This window comes from Ursus arctos, unplaced genomic scaffold, assembly GCF_023065955.2.
Source record: "Ursus arctos isolate Adak ecotype North America unplaced genomic scaffold, UrsArc2.0 scaffold_33, whole genome shotgun sequence".
Taxonomy (NCBI): domain Eukaryota; kingdom Metazoa; phylum Chordata; class Mammalia; order Carnivora; family Ursidae; genus Ursus; species Ursus arctos.
In genome coordinates this window covers 12,995,228-13,014,581 of record NW_026623019.1, presented here as the reverse complement: position 1 = coordinate 13,014,581, position 19,354 = coordinate 12,995,228, and the positions used below count along the sequence as shown (strand labels likewise).

Below are 19,354 nucleotides of genomic sequence, written 5' to 3'. Positions count from 1 at the left end.
TTTGTTTCGGTCTTTGATTAAAAGAAAGTGAGGCTTTTAAAAGATTAAAGGTAACAGTTTTTACTTGGTTAACCGGGACCAAGAATTTTCTGAACTAAGAAAGGCATCTTTGAGGGCCCTAGTCAGTTGTCCCAGCTAACCAGTGATCAGATCTTCCCCGTGATGTACAGCCCTCACACAGAAAGCCAAAATGAATTGAACATAGCACTAAATTATAGCATTTCAGACTTTATAGTGAAGTTACTTGTTCAGTGGCAGGCATTTGTAGAGCTAAGGATCAATGGCTGCTTTTTAAAATGAGCTAGATGTATAATACGTAATAGAAACCAGATTAAACAGGCCTATTAAAGTTGATACAAGAGGGTTCTCATGGTTTGCATCTGTGAGGTTATGTTATCCTCCATCGAGAACTGAGAGGAGCAATCAGGTTCTTCTATTTGACACTGAGCTTCCCCCGTGGCCTGGGCATGCTGAGTGTGAGCCTGAAAAGTAAGGCAGACATGGTTCTGGTTTTCAAGGAGATCATGAACTAGTACAATGATCTTCCGAATTGCTTAAGTGGCCATGTGGATTCTAAAATTGAGAAAGTAAATTTCTTTTATTTGATTTTTGGGAGGATGTGTGCTCAGAAGTAGTGTTGGACATTACCAGGTATAGATCGGTACTTGAAGCCTCTTCTCCCATGAATAACATACCTTGCAAAGGAGGAAAGTAAATTTCTCATTTCAAGGTGGGAAAGCAATGGAGTCAAGGTTTTAACATTACCAATGCAGCTAATAACCCCTGCCAGAGACCATGCCCACAGATGTTTAAGTGGCTAGATTCTGATCTGTGCACTATAACCATCAGTCATTTTGCAATCAATTAAAATTAATTTGGTGGAGTGAAAACGAAATCCCCTCTGCAAGGCCGACAACTCTTTTTTTTTTTTTATAATGATTTTTTATTATGTTAGTCACCATACAGTACATCCCCGGTTTCCGATGTAAGGCTCGATGATTCATTAGTTGTGTATAACACCCAGTGCACCATGCAATACGTGCCCTCCTTATTACCCATCACCGGCCTATCCCATTCCCCCACCCCCCTTCCCTCTGTGGCCCTCAGTTTGTTTCTCATAGTCCATAGTCTCTCATGTTTCATTCCCCCTTCTGATTACCCCCCTTTCTTTATCCCTTTCTTCCCCTACTGATCATCCTAGTTCTTATGTTCCATAGATGAGAGAAACCATATGATAGTTGTCTTTCTCTGCTTGACTTATTTCACTTAGCATTATCTCCTCCAGTGCCGTCCATGTTGTAGCAAATGTTGAGAACTCATTCTTTCTGATAGCTGAGTAATATTCCATTGTATATATGGACCACAACTTCTTAATCCAGTCATCTGTTGAACGGCATCTCGGCTCCTTCCACGATTTAGCTATTGTGGACATTGCTGCTATGAACATTGGGGTGCATATGGCCCTTCTTTTCACTACGTCTGTATCTTTGGGGTAAACACCCAGTAGTGCAATGGCTGGATCATAGGGTAGCTCAATTTTTAACTTTTTAAGGGACCTCCACACGGTTTTCCAGAGTGGCTGTACCAACTTGCATTCCCACCAACAATGTAGGAGGGATCCCCTTTCTCCACATCCTCTCCAACAATTGTTGTTTCTTGCCTTGTCTATTTTTGCCATTCTAACTGGCGTAAGGTGGTATCTCAGTGTGGTTTTTATTTGAATTTCCTTGATGGCTAATGATTTTGAACATTGTTTCATGTGTCTGTTAGCCATTTGTATGTCTTCATTGGAAAAGTGTCTGTTCATATCTTCTGCCCATTTTTTGATTTGTTTATTTGTTTCTCGTGTATTGAGTTTGAGAAGTTCTTTGTAGATCTTGGATACCAGTCCTTTATCTGTAGTGTCATTTGCAAATATATTCTCCCATTCCGTGGGCTGCCTCTTAGTTTTTCTGACTGTTTCCTTGGCTGTGCAGAAACTTTTAATCTTGATGAAGTCCCATAAATTCATTTTATCTTTTGTTTCTCTTGCCTTTGGGGATGTATCATGAAAAAGGTTGCTTTGGCTGATGTCGTAGAGGTTGCTGCCTATGTTCTCCTCTAGAATTTTGATGGATTCCTGTCTCACATCGAGGTCTTTCATCCATTTGGAGTTTATTTTTGTGTATGGTGGGAGATAGTGGTCAAGTTTCATTCTTTTGCATGTAGCTGTCCAATTTTCCCAGCAAATTTGGAAGAAACTCAAACACTTGGAGACTAAGAACCATCCTGCTCAGGAATGACTCGATAAACCAGGAAATCAAAAATCAAATTAAACAATTTATGGAGACCAATGAGAATGAAAATACAACAGTCCAAAACCTATGGGATACTGCAAAGGCCGTCCTAAGGGGGAAATACATAGCCATCCAAGCCTCACTCAAAAGAATAGAGAAATCTAAAATGCAGTTTTTATATTCTCACCTCAAGAAGCTGGAACAGCAACAGAAGGACAGGCCTAATCCACACACGAGGAAGCAGTTGACCAAAATTAGAGCTGAAATCAATCAAGCAGAAACCAGAAGTACAGTAGAGGAGATCAACAGGACTAGAAGCTGGTTCTTTGAGAGAATCAATAAAATTGACAGACCACTGGCAAGACTTATCCAAAAGAAAAGAGAAAGGACCCAGATTATTAAAATTATGAATGAAAAAGGAGAGGTCACGACGAACACCATTGAAATTGGAAGGATTATTAGAAAGGCCGACAACTCTTAAGCTAGGATCCATAAGTCCCTGAAATTGCGTGCAAAATTTGGTGTCTGTGTTTCTTGGTAGAATTTTCAAACAGATCTGTGACTCAAAGAAGATCTAAAAGGCCTTCCTGGGAAGAGACTTGAGTATTTTAAGAGGGAGCTAGCTGTTATACAAGCCAGGGGTACTAAATCCGCCTGGTTCAGCCGCTACCTCTCTGAGACAATAATTCGAAGAAAAGTAGTACCTTTTCTCCTATTGTTACAGGCATCAAAATGTTTCCATTGACTGAGAGAGGAAATGAATTGGTGGGTCACAAATACAATCCTCCAGTCCTTGTAAAAATAATCTTGCCTTGCCATTGTAGTTTGCTTTTCCATGGTATCCCTCTCCTACCCCTCTCAAAGCCAGACCAGGGTCTCGAGACATCATGCTTTGCATGATAAACACACTTGCAAGCCAAGAAATGTGAGTTTCAAATGTGTTGTCTTAAATAATGATTGTCTTAATCCCCTAAGTCCAAATGTCCTCTTACAGCCCTGGCTGAATTGTCAGGGTACTGTTCTGGGCGGTGGAGAGAAACACAACCATCTCTCTGGTGTTATTTCCAAGGCTAAAATAGTACGGAAGTTGAAATTTTACTCGGAGTCAATTCAGTACAACAGCACTTTATTAGTGGTGCAAACTTTCTCCCTGAACTGCAGCCCAGGCTGCTGTTCCTGGAGGGATATCTTGGAATCCATCTTTGAATCTCTTCCGATGCTTACAGTCCTTACTAGTGCATTGATCCAGACACTGAAAATGGATGAGATTTGCCTAATTCATGCCTAAGAATGGCAACGTAGCCTAAATCTTTTAGCAGAATCATTCCCAAACCTGTGGATCACCAAAATCAACTGGGAAGTTAAAAAAAAAAAAATACACACATACTTGAGTCTTATTTCATTACCACTGAATCAGACTGAGAGAATCTGTAGTTTTTGACAGATTTCGTTAACCAGATGGAAAACACTGTTCAGAATATACATCTCCTCTCCCGTAAAATAGCCCCATACAGTATATGGTTGAACTTGGGCAGTCCAGGGCCTCGCTTATTTGAATTATTATAAATGTAGCTTTCCATATCTATGCATTATCCCCATTTCAAAGTGCTGGTATACATGGTCTCGTTAGAACTCTTGTATTTATTGTTTTCTATCCATAGCTGAGAGTATTGGCAGAATGCTAACATAAGAGCAAACCCATTTTGGTTGTAATCTAATGGTTTCTCAATATATAGCTCAGACGTTTCACCCAGAAAATCCTTCCAAAAAGTAACCACTTACATTGTTCTTTGGAATTCAGTGGAACTCGACAATAAGACTCAATAAATACTGTTCCTTTGAGCTTCAGAGCCTATTACCGATCTCACTTTCAAATTCATTCAGGGCACTTGCTCACTTTTCTGCAACTTGTCTGCCTGGGGGCTCTACCCATTTTACTTACTTGTGCATTGATACCCTTTTATTCACCGGCCTTGAAGAAAAGCTATTTAAAGCTGTAGTCACACTTCCCCAGCTCTGGAGGAGGGTTAAGGAAAGGTGGTGGGAATAAAGGATCTTTATTCGTCTTCATCGTCTAGACAAGGTGAGAAAGAATCCACGACTGGGAAAACAGACAGCTCCCAGAGTACCCAGTGGCAGGGTTCTCTTGCACAATGTCAGAATCTTGTTCAAAAGCGTTTTCAGTACAGTAGACACCCATTTATTTAAAAGTAAGTATATAGTGAAAAGATAGATATGAATATGCAGTTATCACCGAGTCTTGGTTTCATCTTTGCAAATGCAACCCAGGGCTGCATGAACTATGCTGTGGAATGCAGAAAAATTATTGGAATGGCTTTTTGATCCCAAGACAGATGGGACAGAGTCATTCAGCGAAGTGGGCCTCCGGGTCTTCCCAGGAACAAAGGAAGGGCACCAGGGCCCAGAGACAGAAGTGACTTGAAATGAAAAGGTTAGGCATCTTAAGTAACTGTGTCTCAAAACGGAATATAGGAGAAAAAATGGAGGAACTTGAAAATGGATAGACCTGGGTTCAAGTCTTTGCTTCAGTTCTTACTAGCAACGTGGTTTGGAGGTGAGTTATTTAACTCTTCTGTTTCCTCAAGTGGGCCTAACAAGATGACTTTACAGGATTCTTGTCCCAATTAAATGAAATAACATCCGAAGAACTGATTACAGCATTTAACACAGAATTTGTGCTGATGTTTAAAAATACTTGCACACTCTCTTTGCCATTTCACCCCACTGTGTACCCACCCCCGCCTCCCCCCCCCACACTGGCCAAGTTAAGGAAGACCTGAGCTAGATGGAAGTGGAGGAGACATCGATGTTGAGCTCTCACTAATTACTGCATAAATAGGATGGTTCATCTCCCTCCTGTGGAAGGGAAAGGGCTATAACCATGGAGATGAACTCTAACTGTGAAGACCTTGGATTAATATTTATTATCTAAGCCAGATTACTTGGTTGCAAGGTCATCAGCTATAGCTCCAGATGGGTGCAGTTAGGGGGTCCAGGGGAGATGCGGACCTCTGGTGGTAGGTGTTTAGAAGGATCTATGAGGCCCCTGCTACAGAGAGCAGCAGACTTTGGGAAGTGGTTCACATAGCGGCAAATGCGGAGTAGGCTGAACGACCACAAACCAAGGCAACAGAGTTCTCCTTAGACGAGAAATGTAATGATTTGGGGGACCTTCTGAGTGAGGTGGGATGTGCTATGTGCACCTGACATGGCCGCCTTCAGATAGTAGCCTATTAGCTGAGTTACAGTTTTCTCTTCTTGGTGCGTTTTGACCTGAGCATTTGCTATGTGCTGGGCCATCTTGTAATTTGGCCACAGCACCTCCATAGCAACCGATGATTCAATTTCAGTGTAACCTGTTCTTGTAAATTGTCCATAGACGACTCTGCACACTCCCGTGAATGGGATTGAACTAGATTTGACTTTATGTGCCAAAGCAGCGCCAACTTGTTAAAAAATTCCTCTTCATCTTTTCTCTCGTAGGGAAATGCATCACAGTGCATAAATATTTGAACATGACAAATTTAATGTGGCATTTTCCACCAGTACTACAAAAATTGAGTGAATGAGATTCACTGAGTTCGTCCATTATGAGAATGGACAAATCCTATGATTTGAAATCAGCAGTTAGTCATTTGCTTAATAAAGTTGGGTCAATAATGAAACCTTAAAAAGCCACGAGTTACACAGTCATGGAGTCAGGACCCCATTATTGTATCATTGCGGTTCTTCTGGAATGAGCTGACAATGATCTGGTCTCACATTTAGCAGATGTAACCAAAAGGACAATTCCAAAAGCAGTCAGACAATTATCAGTATTCTTTATCTGACTGTATTTTCCAGCATATACCCAGTTGCTGACAGTTGCTGTTCCTCATGAAATGGTTTCTAGTTAGTGGCATTCCAAGTTGGGACATCCCACCTTCAGCACAAAATAACCATTTTATTTCGCATCAAAATCCAATCTGTGTCGTGAAGAACTGGTTTTTACTTGCCCTTGTTTTCCTGATATGTAGTGATTTTCAAGAATTGGCGGCTGTTGTATATGCTTTTGAGCCTGTAGCAAATTCTAAAACAAATAGATCTTAACAAATACTAATACATCAATGATCTTTTCCTTGAGACTTTGGGGAAAACAAATGGGATGTTTCCTGTAACATAATGTTGTATAATACCAGTAATATCTTAATGTCTTGAAAAATCACTGTGGAGCCTAAGTATTTGTTGAAATGAACTATTAGAGAAAGAATAAGAAGTGATAATACAAAACATAATTTTTGATGTTATATTTGTTCTCTTTTTGAGTTGGGGAGTCAAAAGCACAAGAATGCCCCCCCAGTTGAATTCAAATATATCTATTTATATGTCTTTCACCTCCACTCATTTACAAGCATCTTGTGCCCACCTTTGTATCACTCATGTCTAGCGGCGCCTTGCACACAGTAGGAGCCTAAAGGTGGTATCGTCTCTTAAAGTCCAGATTCTTTGTAAGTCAAGTATACCAGTTTCCTAGGGCTACTGTAACAAATCACCACAATCTCAGTGCCTTAAAACAATAGAAGTGTATTCTCCCACCGTTCTTGAGGAATCTGAAATCAAGGTGTCAGCAGGACTGATTCCTTCTGGAGTCTCCAAAGGAGAATCCATTCCATGCTTCTCTTCTAGCTTCTGATAGTTGCCAAAAACCCTTGACATTCCTTGGCTTGTAGCTGCACCCCTACAGTCTCTGCCTCAAACTTCACATGGCTCTTCCCCTTCTATGTGTCTATGTGTCTCTGTATTCACATTGCCCTCTCCTTTCTCTTCTAAAGATGAGTCATTGGATTTAGAGCCCATCCTAATCCAGTATGACCTCATTTTAATGGATTACATCTGCAAAGACCCTGTTTCTAAATAAGGTCACATTCACAGGCACGAGGGATTAGGACTTGAATGCATCTTTTTGGAAGACATAATTCAACTCACTACATAAAGGATATAATAAAGACTGGATTATGTGCCCGAGAAGTCTTGCTTTAACTGTTATATGATGTAGAAAAACCATTTATGTTGATTATGATCCAGATATGTTTTTACATGAGTAGTTACCAAGACTTTCTTAACAGTCTTTCCACAGATAAAAATTATGTCAATGTGTGCTATTTCCTTGGTATAACAGATTCAGTAAAGAAGCAAATAGCACTCTCTGAGAAGTACCATGATGATTCTAAAAACATTTATTTTCTTATGATTGTGAGAAATATTGGCATTTTTGTTTTCAATGTTGATGTGTGTTTTGAAAAATTCAGAGGGAAAAAAAATGATCTCTGGCTATGTGGCAGAAATAATGCTGAGGACTCACCCACCACCCCAGCAACCCACCCAGATCCTCCGGCCTGGCACACAGGAAGACAACTATTCCCAAGGTTCTTCGCCGTCAGCCAGGTGTCAGAGTCTGACCCATGAACTGTGGGCGGAACTGATGTAAACCACTTCTAAGTTTGGCCCTTGGAAACATTCTGCTCAAGTCTCCTTCCACCCCTTTCCCTGCTTTGGGACCACGTTTTCCAGTGGCGTAATTACCAGATGGAGAAGGGCTACCTGGCCATCCTGCAGGGTGATGTGAGTGAGGGATGAAGATGCTCTGTGTTACTGCCTCACGGTCCAGCGTGCTCACACAAGCTATGGATCATCCAAGTTTACGACGTCATCCAACTGTAAGGAAACAGAGTTATGTGTATTTAAAGCTCCTGGGATACAAAGCTTGGCTGGAATGTATTGATCTTTGCCCCTGCGCCATGATTCCCAGTGTCTGGTTCCTCGTGATGTTTTTCTTTACATCAGGAACTGAGCTCCTTCAAAAAGCAGCATCCACATTTTTCTTCAGCCTTTATACTATTCGTAACGAACACTCATTATTTTGCAACTTATTTTTTAACTAAAAGAGAAAAATAAGCAACAACAACAAAAACAGTGAGTACCTCCCATGTGTCAAGCTCGCTGCTGTTAAGCAGGTAGAACGTACTGGCTTTAGAAGAAAAGATTGATCGTATACTCCAGATTTAGGGAACTAGCTAACAAAGGGAGCAAACCATCCTGCGATATCCACCAATTGGTTATTACTTATTTTATTCATAAAAAGTTTATCAACATATAGAAAAAACCATCTATGAGAAACCTCAACAATTCATAAAATATTCTGAAAAGGGGAAGGCTTTGGCTGCCCTACGCCAACCTGAGTGAGAGCAGGAGCTGTTCCAGGACCCGCCAGACCCAGAACGAAGCAGGAGAGTTTACAACTGGACATCTTAGCAAATACCAAATCCAGTTGGGACAGTTGGGACAACTGGGGGAGGAGGTTTGGTGGGCTGTGCAGACCGGGGAATTTTAACCAAAATGACTAGAGAAGTCGGAAGAACAATTATAACTGACAGATCTGAACAGCCTGCTCCGATAAGCTAAAAATGAGTCAGACCTTCAGTACGATGACAACTTTGACAAGAATTCTGGAAGTGACAACGAAAGGAAAGCTTTATGCTTCCAGATCAACACAACTGTTGATGGAGCCCCTGAGGGGTTGATGCATTTAGCAAGTGACTGCTTTATGTACATTTTACCTTTCAAATGCTTCAGTAAATTGAGGATAAAAATAAAACTTCATGTTCATATTCTTGAAGTGAAGATGCTTCCTTAGAGGTTGGTAAATCCCCCCAAGTGTCAGTCCAGAGTTGGTGGAGGTGAATGGTTTGTTTGCTAAGTGTGTGGCAAAGGCTTTAAAGACTGCTCCATCTGCAAACGAATTCTGCAAATCCCTTTGGAAAAATACAAAGAAACTCCTATGCTGATTACAGCGCATTCTTTTTTTTTTTTAATTTTTTATTTCAATTCTCTTATGGTTTGCCTCCCTCTCTGTTTTCCTCTTATTTTACTTTTCCTTCCATTCCCCTGTGTTCATCTGTTTTGTTTCTTAAATTCCACATATGAGTGAAATCATATGGTATTCCACTTTCTCTGGTTGACTTATTTCACTTAGCATAATACCCTCTAGTCCCATCCACATCGTTTTAAGTGGCAAGATTTCATTCTTTTTGATGGCTGTGTAATATTCCTGTGTGTGTGTATAAATATATATATATATATATATATATATATATATATATATATATATATATATATATCACATCATCTTTATCCATTCATCTGTCTATGGACATCTAGGCTCTTTCCATAGTTTGGCTATCGTGGACATTGCTGCTATAAGCTTTGGGGTGCACGTGCCCCTTTGAATTACTGTTTACATCCTTTGGATAAATACCTAGGGTGCAATTGCTGGGTTGTAGGGTAGTTCTATTTTTAGCTTTTTGAGTAACTTCCACACTGTTTTCCAGAGTAGCTGCATCAGTTTGCATTCTCACTAACAGATTACAGCTCATTCTTACCCAGGGCCCCCAACATTTTTTTTACCCTAGTAAATTATTTTTTTACCCTAGTAAACTGCTATTAAGTCACATTTTTTCAAAATATTCTGTAATTTAGATTTGCCATTTTTCTATTTAAGCAAATTGATGAGGTTTTAATAATTTTGGCTTTATTTCAACAAATGTGTAAATTTTACAAAATTAATGTGCATGTCCCTGGCACTGAAAAATAACATTACCAGAATTGGGAAATTTCGAGGGGAACTGGGGGTGGACCATTGGAGTGGTGGCAGCATCTAAAGGTTTATGTACCATGTTGGGTCATCCTCTAGAAATAAAAGAGGATTTTCTTAAAAAGAAGGAAAACTTTTGGTCAGTAATCATGATATATTTTTTTAGAAATCTAAAATCTTACTTCATTTTTAGTTAAGGATTTCAGTCCTCTTTCCCCACTGCTTGTAATTATGAAAAAAGAATGGAGAATCCTTGGGGCGCCTGGGTGGTGCAGCCATTAAGTGTCTGCCTTCGGCTCAGGGCGTGATCCCGGCGTTCTGGGATCGAGCCCCACATCAGGCTTCTCCACTAGGAGGAGCCTGCTTCTTCCTCTCCCACTCCCCCTGCTTGTGTTCCCTCTCTCACTGGCTGTCTCTCTCTGTCAAATAAATAAATAAAATCTTAAAAAAAAAAAAAAGAATGGAGAATCCTTATTTTGCCCCCTTTTGTGATGATTAGAAAATAAATGCCCCCCCATACCAGTGTTAAGGAAGGAAGTATTCATGACACCTGATAAAGAATGGAAAGGCAGACTTGATTCAGAACCATCATAAGTGTAAGGACCAGTGCAATGGACTCAATTAAAAATGTTAGGAAAAGTGGGAATTTAAAGCCAAGAGGCAGGGAAGGGGTCAGTGGGTAGAAAATTACTAAGAGGATGGGCACCTGGGTGGCTCAGCTGCTCAAATGTCTAACTCTTGATCTCAACTCAGGTCTTGATCTCAGGGTCATGAGTTCAGGTCCTATGTTGGGTTCCATACTGGGTGTGGAGCCTACTTTAAAAAAAAAAAAAATTACTAAGAGTAAACCTCCCTAAGAGGAGTCAGGAAGGATTCTGGCAAAACCAACCTGACAGGAGTCTTGCCAAAGGCAGGCAGGCCAGGATGAGCAGACAGCACCTGCAGGGGAACCGACCAGGTATTCAGGGAGATCAGATATCAAGCGTGGGGGGGATTCTGTCTACACCAACTTAGCGAGATTTCTAGCTAAAATTGGACATGCAGAGACAAACATGGAAGTCCAAAAGTCAAGGAGAGAATCTTTGTCACCAGACAAGTGACCTGGGTGTCGGGAGAATCTCAGGCTGCTTCCGTGTCCGTCCTCAAGCAGCTCTCTGACTGCAGACAAGTCACTGTACCTCTGAGGTCTTCCGTGTTCCTCACCAGTAAAATGGAAGGTCTGCTTTAGACAGCATTTAGGTTCTTACCTGCTTTAATATTTTGAGATTCCAGAAGAGGAGGATTCTTTACTCAGAGCCTCATTTCATCTTAAATAGGAGGACAGAATGAGAACTCCAAGTTAGAGGCTCAACCACTACCTCTCTCAAGGAAGCTCTCCTCATTTTGTCTGCATATCTGCTGGTCTTCCAAAGTGTCCCCAAGAGGCATTCTTCTTGGCCACAGACATGTCTGTTTAGACTTCTCCAGCACTATCCACCAACAAGAGTCTTTCATTTTCCTTCAAGCTGAACTGTGGGCCAGTTCAAATTAAAGTGTAGAATCTGACAATGTCTATGCTTTTGTTTCTGGAATGAATCAGTAGAGTCTGAGGGAGGAGGCTGAGGAGACGAGGGAGTGATAAATGCATGTGAGTGGAATTAACAGCTTCATCAGCCTCGTGCGTAGTCTATGAATTGAAAAGCCAAAAATCTCCAAAATCCTCACTTCTCAACTGAAATTCGATGGAAAGGCCTGAATTCATTGGGGCTAGAAAAATACGCCCATGAAACAAACTTCTGGCAAACGATGATCACAGAACCAGAGGAAACATGTTTTGAACACTCAGTCTCCTCACAAAGGCCATGACTTCCTCACACAGTTTGTTTCACTGACAAATGTTCTCTCTCCTCAGACAGAGCTGAGCTAAAATGTGAGGAGCTTCCCGCAATTGGCTTTCTCAAGAGCACCACTTGGCTACTCCACATTTCTGAAGAGGGCTGTCTGCACTTCCCCGGATGGGCACGTGATGCAGCCTCCGTGAGGAGACGGAATCCATTGCTCTCCTTCCCCCACAGCAGCTTCTTGGGCTTTTAGTTTAAATCATGTCTATTTGAGGGCTTGGAGCTCCCTCTTCATTTTCCCATCAATCCCCATAGCAGGGCACATTCTCTTTCCAAATGGCTCCAACCTTTGATCACTAATCTTCCCATCAGTTGTCAGTGAGCGGTCCATTCAACGTTCCAATCTTGAAATCCTTCTGATGAAGACAAATGAGAAATAAGCTCGTCGTGAAACAGCTCCTGGTGCATTGAAGTCTCTCGATTCCCTTTGCTTCCACTCCACTCTGAGGCCTGAATATAGAGTGGAGACTGGGTTTCAGTGACAGATGGCAGAGGATAATCTTTCATTTTGTCATAAAGTTAAACCCTCAGAGGGGCTGGAAAAAGCTTTCTCTTGGAAAATCAGTGGTTTCGTATTTCCCTGCTTTTAACTAGAAAAAGTATCTCCTTTCTGATTTTCAAGATAGAGAACATGCCTTTCCTTTTAAGCGAACCCACCTTGCAAAATACTAAGATGCTCTCCATTCCATTTTATTTACGCTTCTGGAAGTGCCTTGCGTGTTTAATCACTGTTGATTTGACTGCGTTTGAGGCCCAGTCATAAATAAGAAAACAGGGCTATTAAAGATATTCCAATAAACAAACTCCAGAAAAGATGTCTTCCAGTATTATTTGTTGATATTTTTACAGAGGACAGAAAACTAAAGGAAATACATGACTGAAATTAATTTTTTAAAGTTGACAAACAGGGACTATATGTGTGACTAAAAACATGTCTTTTAGCTCTTACACTGGCTAAGAAAGCACAGGTTGATATCCAGACGAAGCATTTGTTTTATTCTGTGAACAAGTTCGGCCAGAGGGGGTTATGATTCTGTGAGTGAAGAGTGTTTGTACTGTTAGAGCAAAGCAGAGAGAATATCATTGAGACCAACAGCTTCCAACCTTAATCAATAGATGGAAAAGAAGTCAAAAGACAAATTATCAATAAGGCAAAAAACCCTGGGTGTTTTATGATCATTTAAGAAAAATGAGAGTGAAGATGGTTCCAGGTGTGGTGGGACGGAGATGTCTAGCTCAGAAGGAAGAAAACACCTTGCTTGGGCAGGTGTCCCAGCTAAGTCACAACACACTCAAGGGATAAGCACTCACACTTGGATTTGGGGAAAAGTCATAAAAGGGCACAAGCCCTCATGAAGGAGAATAATTCCTCACATGGGTTTGAATAATAGTGACGCCCATTCTCCTTCATGTGGCTCTGAATAATGGTAATGATGGAGAACATATATACACGTAGCAGGGTCGGAAAACCTGGATTCCATTAGAATTTTGAACGGGGGAAGCCATGCCTCATATGTTCACAATCTCTCTTTCCCTTGAATTGCTCTCCTACACTGAATGTCTGACCCTAGAGACCTTGAGGAGCAAGAATAATCCTTTTGTAAGGAATGAGGGTGTGGAGAAGCTGGAAGGACAGGACCCCAATGTTGAAACCTGGTCCTCTCACATCACACACCATGGCCCTGACAAAACAATTGCTTCTGCTCCAAAGGAAGAGACTCTTTCCCTGGGTCTGAGGGATATTGCAATCATTGTTAAGGAGGAAAGGCTATTGAGGTAGCAAAGAACAACAACAAAGGATTAGCCAGGACATAGAGGAGCTCTGAGACCTATAGCATGGGATTCTTCTCCAACACAGTGAGCATCACCACATCCCTGAAGGTTTCCTCAGTGCTTTCTTTTTCCGGGTAGTAACCCAAAGTTGGGGACACTCCAACCTCCCACCTAAGTTTTCATTATGTAGTTCCCCATTAAGAAAGGAGCCTGTCCTTGAAGCTCAGAAGATTGTGTTTACCTCTAGGCAGAAATGTAATGAAGGACAACATCTTAATGTGAAAAACAAACTCCATCTACTCGTCCACACATCTCTCAAGTTTCTGTAAATGAATTCTCACAGAGAAACTTCTAAGTGGTGTTTGGGAATTAATATCACGGATACATTTTGTTATGTAAAATTATCTCTTGAGTGCTATCACAAGGACCTGACCACCATTTCCCACAATTTCTGCCCCTCAAATTAAAACAAAACAAAAACGAAAACCCTTCAAATAACTAATTCACAAATTTTGGAGCCCATCAAAGTGGGAACCATCTGTACTCAGATTTAACAAAATGTAGGTGCTGGTGACAAAGGAGACAGTGCAGACTAACTCAGAAGTGGCACATGATATGTTCCCATTTGCCCAAAAGGAAATTAACTAAATCAGTGACCTTGAAGATACAATAGAGCGGCTGAGGTTGGAGTCAGGTTCCAGCTGGCTAAGAATGAAGAAGGCAGGAAGGGAAGTTTCAGGAAGCGGAACGGGACAAGGCAGATCCAGGTGAAGTTCTTTAGGATGCGGCAGAATTCAGGAAACACAGTTACTGTGGTATCAAACGTTGGTTGGAAGGGCGAAGGCATATGGCTCTACCATTATCTCAAAAACGCACAACCTTGGGACTTCTGAGGAATACAAACCTAGCCTCTGGATTCACAGTTCTGCAATGAATTCACTGAGCCAGCCTAGCAGTTAAGGACCTGACCCTGGGTCTCACTTCATCAACAAATAAGACCACATATAAGAGGGTATAATATTATATTCCATAACAATCGCCACAAGAAATACATGTGAAGAGTCATTCATACATGCATAATCTCTATCAAGGAGACAGAAGATGCTTTGAAAATAAGTGATATGAAGACAGTGGTCAGGAAACGCGGAGTGTTATTAGCAAAATGAGCGTTACGACGACTGCTACTACGTGCCACTGCCTACTAATGACATTATCCGTTCTGGTCTTCAAATTTCAAATGTTGAGGCTGTGGGACCTGGTGAAGGCAGGCATGGGGGGAAATAGTATTCTTACCAGCATGTCATCTTTGAAGCAAAGGAGTAATTTCAGGAATGAAGAGGTCACAGGAGAAGCAACAGGATAATAATGTCTCAATAATCAGTGAAATTATCTTGAGATAATGAATGCTTCTACAAGGCAGCAGGCATGGGGGAGGAGAGGAGTGAAGTGATGAAAATGGCCCTAATTAAGTTTTCCTGTGATGGGGTTATGAAATAATCTGAATTGGTCAGGTTAGAGCACTGCATAAAGATCTCCATTTTGGTCATGTGAGATCTCTCTTCTCTGAAAGCATCTTTTATTTTGTAATTACGTTTTAAAGGACGGTTTGTGTGAGCTTTGGGAATTCTCATTTTTATTTCTTTCCAACTTATTTTTGGCCTTCAGATAGCTACTCAAAAGTTAATGAAGTGGCAAAGTTATTCCTAGTAACAAAGAAATCGTTGAGAGAGGGGTGGAAGGTGGAAAGAACAGCCGCGAGTTAAGATAGCCTTCAGTCCTCCAAGCTTTGAATGTAAACAATTTAAAAGCTAACACTTTGATCATACTGAGCACTAACACATCACAGCATTTTACATAAATATTACCTATGAAGTAGGTACTATCATCAAGGTTAACTGGCCCAGGTCACACAGCTAGGATGTGGTAAAACCAGCATATTCAAACCTAGACCCAAGTATATTCACACTCCTAATACTGTGCTGTCTGGCTTCCCTGTGGGCCCTAACTGTGGGTGGCTTTGTATGGCCAGTGTTTGGTCCTTGGAGCCTTTTCTTATGAAAGGGTCCCACTGGCAGGTGGACACTTTGTTCTTCATGACTCCCCCGTTAACAGGCCATGTTTCCATTGCTGACACCTTCCCACTACTGCCTGGAGTTGCATTTCTTCTTATTTATTTTCCTTAATGGAATCTAGAAGCTAAGGCTGTTCTATGTATCCAGATTACGGCTGCTCAGGAGCGCCTAGGTGGCTCAGCTGGTTAAGCTTCTGACTTCAGCTCAAGTCATGATCTCAGGGTCCTGGGATCGAGCCCCGAGTTGAGCTTTCTGCTCAGTGGGGAGTCTGCTTCTCCCTCTCCCTCTGTGCTCACGCTTGCACTCTCTCTCTCTGTCTCTCAAATAAACAAAATCTTCAAAAAAAATAATTAGGGCGGCTCAGGGAAATGGACCTTCATGAAGGCTTAAAAAGCAATCAGAAAACTTTTCTTTTTTTTTCTGATAATCAGAGAAAGGAGAGAGAGAGATTGATTCTATTGTCTTGACCTGAGCAGCAAACTATTGTATCCTTGCTCATCAAGAATAGGTTGCTGGATATATTGCAATTTTTTCTCTTGGAATTTGGTGGATAAATTTTTTCTTGAAATTTGGTAGATAAATATGCCTTTAATTTTTAATCATCTAGCAAGAAAAAATGTATGTACAAGTTAGAATATATACTTTTTATTTTTGTGGAAATGTCTGGTGTTTCTTACCACAAGGGAGATAATAAAAAATTACTTAATGCAGGCAAAAAAGGAAGAAAAGAAAGAAGAGCTGCTGGAATAGCAGAAATCCAATCCAAGGAATTTCAGCCCCCAGAGATGGAAGTCATTGCCCAACATTTGCCCCGTCTATTTTACGGCCATGTGAAATGCCAGATGAATAATGAAGAAGACTGGAACAGAGAACACTGATTAAAAGGAGAGGACTCTTCAGTCAGATCACCTGGCTTCGGTTCTGCTTCCATCCCTTACTAGCTGAGTGGATCTTTGTGGGGACACTCAGTTTCCCCATCTGTAGAAGGGATATGGTTCCAAATTCATTACATTGTTGTCAAAATTTAATATAACAATCTATGTAAAGCTACACAAGATAAATGCTAAATAAATATCAGCTATTATTTATTAATATAAATATATTAATATTTAACTTTCAGGGAGGGTTTGTTAGCTTTGACATAGCAGTTAGCACACACGAGTGTTCCAAAACAATCGGAAGGTATTTTCTCACAGTTCTGGAGTCAGAAATCCCAGATCGAGGTGTTGGCGGGGCTGCACTTCCTCTGAGGGCTCTAAGGTAGACTCCTTGTTTGCCTCTTCCAGCTTCTGGTGGCTATGTGCCATCTTTGTGGCTGCGTCACTCCAGTCTCTGTGTCGTCCTCAATGGCCCACTCTGCTCCTCCATGTGTCTTCCTCTCTGTCTCTTCTAAAGACACTGGACTTAAGGCCCACTTGGGTAATCCAGGATGATCTCATCTCAAGATCTTTAACTTAATTACATCTGCAAAGACCCTTTTTCCAAGTAAGTTCCCATTCACAGGGCCGGGGTATTAGAAGGTGGACATATCTTCTAAGGGGCCACCATTCAACCCGCTACAGGTCCTAGGCATGTCGTTCCATGTCTCTTTCAGCTTTATTCTTATTCTGATCTTATGCTGTTTCCTAAATGCTGAAGGGCCTGCCTTGAACCAAGAAACACTTATGCCACAGAAGATATAAAAATAAAAGAGCATAAGCCACAAAGTAATGCACATCAGAAACGATCGAGGCTATGAGAGAGCTACAGATGGAGACACTGGGGGAGGAGAGGCCATTTTGGAAGGGAGACAGTAATTGAACCAGGCGGTGAGCACCATATGCAGGTAGAAGGATGGGAAAATAAACATTCCACATAGAAGAAACAGCAGGAACAAATGCAGAGAAGCGGAAGAGCATGGGATATGGATTTAAAATAGCAAATGGGTTTTGCTTTAGCACAAGGGTCTGCAAACTATGACCTGTCCATCCCATTGTTTTTGGCTGGTCCCTGAACGAACAAGTTTTTAATGGCTGGAAAAAACGCAAAGAATGATGAAAAATTTGGAACTTGTGAAAGTTATATAAAACTCAAATTTCAGGGGCCATACCTGAAGGCTTATTGCAATCCGGTTACCCTCATTTGTCTATGGCTTGTCTATGGCTGCTTTCCTACGACAGTGGCCGAGCTGAGTGGTGGGTAAAGAGCCTGAACATTTCCTGTGTGGCTCTTCACAGAAAAAGGGTGCTGACCTCCTGCTTTAGAAGAAGCCTAACGGGCATAAAGGCAAATAGTGGAAAAGACGACGTGCTGGTTCACGCTGCCCACTCAGCCTTTTGTAATAGTCTCTGTTCTCCAGTTTGCCTCATCTTTTTCTGCTCATCTAAATATACTATTCTAAATCTCACTTTCTCAAGGCTTTCTTTGGTTATTTGCTAAATTACCTCATAGCTGATTTTGCAATCCTCTTTAAGCTGTGGTTGAATCATAGCAGTTTAATGTATAACTTATTACACCGTCTAGGTAATGTATTTGGAATTTAGGAGACTCCAAATCACAGAACTAACCCCCTCCCCCTGGCAGATTGGTGGGGCAGAGGGATTTATTTGCAGAGATGAACCTTTCCTCACCCTTCATGATACACCATACAGGGAGCCAATTCTTGTACCAACCAAATACAAATTTGGTTGACTGTTAGTTTTGTTATTTTCTTTTCAGTTGGTTAAGGTAATAGTGAGCCATTTGCTGCTTAACTGCCCCCTGGGGGAAGCAAAAATGGCAGGAATTACCATGCAATAATTGCCAACCATTGAGAGTTGAGTCTCTGTGCCCCCTTTTGTTAATAAGGCAGCCCGGGTAGCGATCATTAAGATGGTGATTTTTCCATGAAGGAGAAAACAGCTCCCTGATGAATTGGAGCTGAGATTAGAAATGGTAGAAGCAGTGTTCTCAAATTCTAGCATGGGGAAGAATTGCCAGGGGAGCCTGTGAAAATGCAGTTTCTCTGGTGTCTCCCCCAGGGAATCTGTGGGGCTTCAACGGAACTCAGGACTCTGCGGTAATGAGTTAAAAAGAGGAGGAAATGGAGGATCCAAGCTGCACCCCATCAACAAACCTTGGATATTTTGTTCTTTACCTGTTCCAAGAATCCCTCAGTTGTTATAGTTACATGTATATGCTTGCATATAACAAGAATAAAGTAGACAGGGACATCACTCTGAAAACTTTTCCTATTCTCACATTCTGTTTAACTACCTTTATTCCCAGGGAGTAAATATGAATTGGTCCATAATCCAAGTAAGAAATAACTTGATTTGGAGTGTGGAGGTCCCTTAAAAAGTTAAAAATTGAGCTACCCTATGATCCAGCCATTGCACTACTGGGTATTTACCCCAAAGAGACAGACGTAGTGAAGAGAAGGGCCATATGCACCCCAATGTTCATGGCAGCATTGTCCACAATAGCTAAATCGTGGAAGGAGTCGAGATGCCCTTCAACAGATGACTGGATTAAGAAGATGTGGGCCATATATACAATGGAATATTACTCAGCTATCAAAAAGAATGATTTCTCAACATTTGCTGCAACATGGATGGCACTGGAGGAGATAATGCTAAGTGAAATAAGTCAAGCAGAGAAAGACAATTATCATATGGTTTCTCTCATCTATGGAACATAAGAACTAGGAAGATTGGTAGGAGAAGAAAGGGATAAAGAAAGGGG

At 41.2% G+C, this 19,354-nt stretch overlaps 1 long non-coding RNA gene across 1 annotated transcript in view; it reads right to left on the bottom strand.

Moving 5' to 3' along the window:
* Positions 1–919: 919 nt before the first annotated feature.
* The window catches only part of LOC123002127 (uncharacterized), a 35,349-nt gene continuing 16,914 nt past the window's right edge, over positions 920–19,354 (bottom strand). Inside the window, exons 2-3 of the long non-coding RNA XR_006411678.3 lie at positions 11,175–12,257; positions 920–7,991 (exon numbers count right to left, since the gene is read on the bottom strand). This is a non-coding gene — a long non-coding RNA (uncharacterized LOC123002127). The remainder of the gene's footprint in view (positions 7,992–11,174; positions 12,258–19,354) is intronic.